The following is a 6,000-nucleotide window of genomic DNA, read 5'->3' as shown; positions in this document are numbered from 1 at the left end:
CTGCATGATCCGTGCGCTGGGACTGGGGAGGAGGTGAGCTGATCCTTCTTGCTTCTTTTTTGATATTTAGGGCGATCTTGCACCCCTCTCAAACATCATTTGTTTTTTCTATGGATGTCACCCTCGATGGACTTGTGCTTTACCTTCATACTGCTTGCAGCACTGCATGATCCGCGCGGTGGGACTGGAGAGAAAGTGAGCTGATCTATATTGCTTCTTTTTGGATATTTAGTGCGATCTTCCACCCCTCTCAAATATCATTTGTTTCTTTATGGCTATCATCCTCGCTGGACTTGTGCTTCACCTTCATACTGTTTCCAGCACTGCATGATCCGCGTGGTGGAACTGGAGAGGAGGTGAGCTGATCTTTGTTGCTTCTTTTTTTGATATTTAGTGAGATCTTGCTCCCCTCTCAAATATCATTTGTTTATTTATGGATTTCACCCTCACTGGACTTCTGTTTCACCTTCATACTAATTGCAGCACTGCATCATCCACGCGGTGGGACTAGAGAGAAGATGAGCTGATTTTTGTTGCTTCTTTTTTTATATTTAGTGCGATCTTGCTCCCCTCTCAAATATTATTTGTTTTTTTATGGATATCACCCTTGCTGGACTTCTACTTCATCTTCATACTACTTGCACCACTGCATGATCTGTGCGCTGGGACTGGGGAGGAGGTGAGCTGATGTTTGTTGCTTCTTTTTTGATATTCAGTGCGATCTTGCTCCCCTCTCAAATATCATTTGTTTTTTTATGGATATCACCCTCGCTGGACTTCTGCTTCACCTTCATACTACTTGCAGCACCGCATGATCCGTGCGGTGGGACTGGAGAGGAGGTGAGCTGATCTTTGTTGCTTCTTTTTTGATATTTAGTGCTATCTTGCTCCCAGCTCCCCTCTGAAACTTCATTTATTTTTTCTATGGATGTCACCCTCGATGGACTTGTGCTTTAGCCTTCGTACTACTTGCAGCACTGCATGATCCGCGCGGTGGGACTGGAGAGAAGGTGAGCTGATCTATACTGCTTCTTTTTTTATATTTAGTGCGATCTTGCACCCCTCTCAAATATCATTTGTTTTTTATGGCTATCACCCTCGCTGGACTTGTGCTTCACCTACATACTGTTTCCAGCACTGCATGATCCGCGTGGTGGAACTGGAGAGGAGGTGAGCTGATCTTTGTTGCTTCTTCTTTAATATTTAGTGAGATCTTGCTCCCCTCTCAAATATCATTTGTTTCTTTATGGATTTCACCCTCACTGCACTTATGTTTCACCTTCATACTACTTGCAGCACTGCATGATCCACGCGCTGGGACTGGAGAGGAGGTGAGCTTATTTTTGTTTCTTTTTTTATATTTAGTGTGATCTTGCTCCCCTCTCAAATATTGTTTGTTTTTTTATGTTCATCACCCTCGTTGGACTTCTGCTTCACCTTCATACTGCTTCTAGCACTGCATGATCCGCGCTGTGGGACTGGAGAGGAGGTGAGCTGATCTTTGTTGCTTCTTTTATGATATTTAGTGCGATCTTGCACCCCTCTCAAGTATTATCTGTTTTTTATGGCTATCACCCGCGCTTGACTTGTGCTACACCTTCATACTGCTTCCAGCACTCCATGATCCGCGTGGTTGAACTGGAGAGGAGGTGAGCTGATCTTTGTTGCTTCTTTTTTGATTTTTAGTGAGATCTTGCTCCCCTCTCAAATATCATTTGTTATTTTATGGCTATCACCCTCGCTGGACTTCTGCTTCACCTTCATACTGCTTCCAGCACTGCATGATCCACGCGGTGGGACTGGAGAGGATGTGAGCTGATTTTTGTTGCTTCTTTTTTTATATTTAGTGCAATTTTGCTCCCCTCTCAAATATCATTTAATTTTTTTATGGCTATCACCCTCGCTGGAGTTCTGCTTCACCTTCATACTATTTCCAGCACTGCATGATCCGCGCGGTGGGACTGGAGAGGAGGTGAGCTGATCTTTGTTGCTTCTTTTTTGATATTTAGTGCGATCTTGGTCCCCTCTCAAATATCATTTGTTTTTTTATGGATATCACCCTCGCTGGACTTCTGCTTCCCCTTCATACTACTTGCATCACTGCTTGATCCGCGCCGTGTGACTGGAAAGGAGGTGAGCTGATCTTTGTTGCTTCTTTTTTGATATTTAGTGCAATCTTGCTCCCCTCTCAAAAATCATTTGTTTTTTTATGGATATCACCCTCGTTGGACTTCTGCTTCACCTTCATACTACCTGCATCACTGCATGATCCGCGCGGTGGGACTGGAAAGGAGGTGAGCTGATATTTGTTGTTTCTTTTTTGATATTTAGTGCGATCTTGCTCCCCTCTAAAATATCGTTTGTTTTTTATGGATATCACCCTCGCTGGAATTCTGCTTCACCTTTATGCTACTTCCAGCACTGCATGATCCGCACAGTGGGACTGGAGAGAAGGTGAGCTGATCTTTCTTGCTTCTTTTTTGATATTTAGTGCGATCTTTCACCCCTCTCAGATGTCATTTGTTTTTTTATGGTTACCACCCTCGCTGGACTTGTGCTTCACCTTCATACTGCTTACAGCACTGCATGATCCGTGTGGTAGAACTGGAGATGAGGTGAGCTGATCTTTGTTGCTTCTTTTTTGATATTTAGTGAGATCTTGCTCCCCTCTCAAATATCATTTGTTTTTTCATGGATTTCACCTTCACTGGACTTCTGTTTCAACTTCATACTACTTGCAGCACTGTATGATCCACGCGGTGTGACTGGAGAGGAGGTGAGCTGATTTTTGTTGCTTCTTTTTTTTATATTTATTGCGATCTTGCTCCCTTCTCAAATATCTTTCGTTTTTTTATGGCTATCACCCTCATTGGACTTCTGCTTCACCTTCATGCTGCTTACAGCACTGCATGTTGCGCGCGGTGGGACTGGAGAGAAGGTGAGCTGATCTTTGTTGCTTCTTTTTGATATTTAGTGCGATCTTGCTCCCCTCTGAAATATTATTTGTTTTTTTTTCATGAATATCACCCTCGCTGGACTTCTGCTTCACCTTCATACAAATTGCAGCAATGCATGGTCCACTCGATGGGACTGGAAAGGAGGTGAGCTGATCTTTTTTGCTCCTTTTTTTGATATTTGGGGTGTTCTTGCTCCCCTCTCAAATATATTTTTATTTTTTTATGGATATCACCCTCGCTGGACTTCTGCTTTACCTTCATACTACTTGCACCACTGCATGATCCGTGCGGTGGGACTGGACAGGAGGTGAGCTGATCTTTGTTGCTTCTTTTTTGATATTTAGTGCGATCTTGCTCCCCTCTCAAATATCATTTGTTTTTTTTATGGATATTACCCTCGCTTGAATTCTGCTTCACTTTCATACTACTTTCAGCACTGCATGATCTGCTCGATGGGTCTAGAGAGGAGGTGACCTGATCCTTGTTGCTTCTTTTTTGATATATAGTGCGATCTTGATCCCCTCTAAAATTTCATTGTTTTTTTTTATGGATTTCACCCTCACTGCACTTATGTTTCACCTTCATACTACTTGCAGCACTGCATGATCCACGCGGTGGGACTGGAGAGGAGGTGAGCTGATTTTTGTTGCTTCTTTTATGATATTTAGTGCGATCTTGCACCCCTCTCAAATATCATTTGTTTTTTATGGCTATCACCCGCGCTTGACTTGTGCTGCACCTTCATACTGCTTCCAGCACTCCATGAGCCGCGTGGTTGAACTGGAGAGGAGGTGAGCTGATCTTTGTTGCTTCTTTTTTGATATTTAGTGAGATCTTGCTCCCCTCTCAAATATCATTTGTTATATCATTTGCTATCACCCTCGCTGGACTTCTGCTTCACCTTCATACTGCTTCCAGCACTGCATGATCCACGCGGTGGGACTGGAGAGGATGTGAGCTGATTTTTGTTGCTTCTTTTTTGATATTTAGTGCAATCTTACTCCCCTCTCAAATATCATTTAATTTTTTTATGGCTATCACCCTCGCTGGAGTTCTGCTTCACCTTCATACTACCTGCATCACTGCATGATCCGCGCGGTGGGACTGGAAAGGAGGTGAGCTGATCTTTGTTGTTTCTTTTTTGATATTTAGTGCGATCTTGCTCCCCTCTAAAATATCGTTTGTTTTTTTATGGATATCACCATGGCTGGAATTCTGCTTCACCTTTATGCTACTTCCAGCACTGCATGATCCGCACAGTGGGACTGGAGAGAAGGTGAGCTGATCTTTCTTGCTTCTTTTTTGATATTTAGTGCGATCTTTCACCCCTCTGAGATGTCATTTGTTTTTTTATGGTTACCACCCTCGCTGGACTTGTGCTTCACCTTCATACTGCTTACAGCACTGCATGATCCGTGTGGTGGAACTGGAGAGGAGGTGAGCTGATCTTTGTTGCTTCTTTTTTGATATTTAGTGAGATCTTGCTCCCCTCTCAAATATCATTTGTTTTTTCATGGATTTCACCTTCACTGGACTTCTGTTTCAACTTCATACTACTTGCAGCACTGTATGATCCACGCGGTGGGACTGGAGAGGAGGTGAGCTGATTTTTGTTGCTTCTTTTTTTATATTTATTGCGATCTTGCTCCCTTCTCAAATATCTTTCGTTTTTTATGGCTATCACCCTCGTTGGACTTCTGCTTCACCTTCATACTGCTTACAGCACTGCATGATGCGCGCGGTGGGACTGGCGAGAAGGTGAGCTGATCTTTGTTGCTTCTTTTTGATATTTAGTGCGATCTTGCTCACCTCTCAAATATCATTTGTTTTTTTATGGATATCACCCTCGCTGGACTTCTGCTTCACCTTCATACTACTTGCAGCACCGCATGATCCGTGCGTTGGGACTGGAGAGGAGGTGAGCTGATCTTTGTTGCTTCTATTTTGATATTTAGTGCGATCTTGCTCCCTGCTCCCCTCTGAAACATCATTTGTTTTTTCTATGGATGTCACCCTCGATGGACTTCTGCTTCACCTTCATACTACTTGCACTACTGCATAATCCGTGCACTGGGACTGGGGAGAGGAGATGAGCTGATCTTTGTTGCTTCTTTTTTGATATTTAATGTGATCTTGCTCCCCTCTCAAATATAAGTTGTTTTTTTATGGTATCACCCTGGCAGGACTTCTGCTTCACCTTCATACTACCTGAAGCACTGCATGATCTGCGCGGTGGGACTGGAGAGAAGGTGAGCTGATCTTTGTTGCTACTTTTTTGATATATAGTGCAAACTTGCTCCCCTCTCAAATATAATTTGTTTATGGATATCACCCTCGCTGGACTTCTGCTTCACCTTCATACTACTTGCAGCACTGCATTATCCGTGCGGTGAGATTGAAGAGGAGGTGAGCTGATCTTTGTTGCTTTTTTGATATTTAGTACGATCTTGCTCCCCTTTCTAATATCATTTGTTTTTTTTATATATATCACCCTTGTTGGACTTCTGCTTTACCTTCATTCTACCTGCTGCACTGGATGATCTGCGCGGTGGGACTGGAGAGGAGGTGAGCTAATCTTTGTTGCTTCTTTTTTTATATTTAGTGCGATCTTGTTCCTCTCAAATATCTTTTGCTTTTTTTATGGATATTAACCTCGCTGGACTTCTACATCACCTTCATACTACTTGCATCATTGCATGATCCGCGTGGTGGGACTGGAGAGGAGGTGAGCTGATCTTTGTTGCTTCTTTCTTGATATTTAGTGCGATCTTACTCCCCTCTCAAATATCATTTGTTTTCTTTATGGATATCAACCTCCCTGGACTTGTGCTTCACCTTCATACTGCTTCCAGCCCTGCATGGTCTGCGTGGTGGAACTGGAGAGGAGGTGAGCTAATCTTTGTTGCTTCTTTTTTGATATTTAGTGAGATCTTGCTCCCCTCTCAAATTTCAATAGTTTTTTTAATGGATTTCACCCTCACTGGACTTTAGTTTCACCTTCATACTACGTGCACCACTGTTGATCCGCGCGGTGGGACTGGAG

This window comes from Dendrobates tinctorius, unplaced genomic scaffold (assembly GCF_039654945.1).
Source record: "Dendrobates tinctorius isolate UK_male_01 unplaced genomic scaffold, ASM3965494v1 ptg000107l, whole genome shotgun sequence".
In the NCBI taxonomy this organism is placed as follows: domain Eukaryota; kingdom Metazoa; phylum Chordata; class Amphibia; order Anura; family Dendrobatidae; genus Dendrobates; species Dendrobates tinctorius.
Note: the sequence above shows the minus strand (reverse complement) of the source record.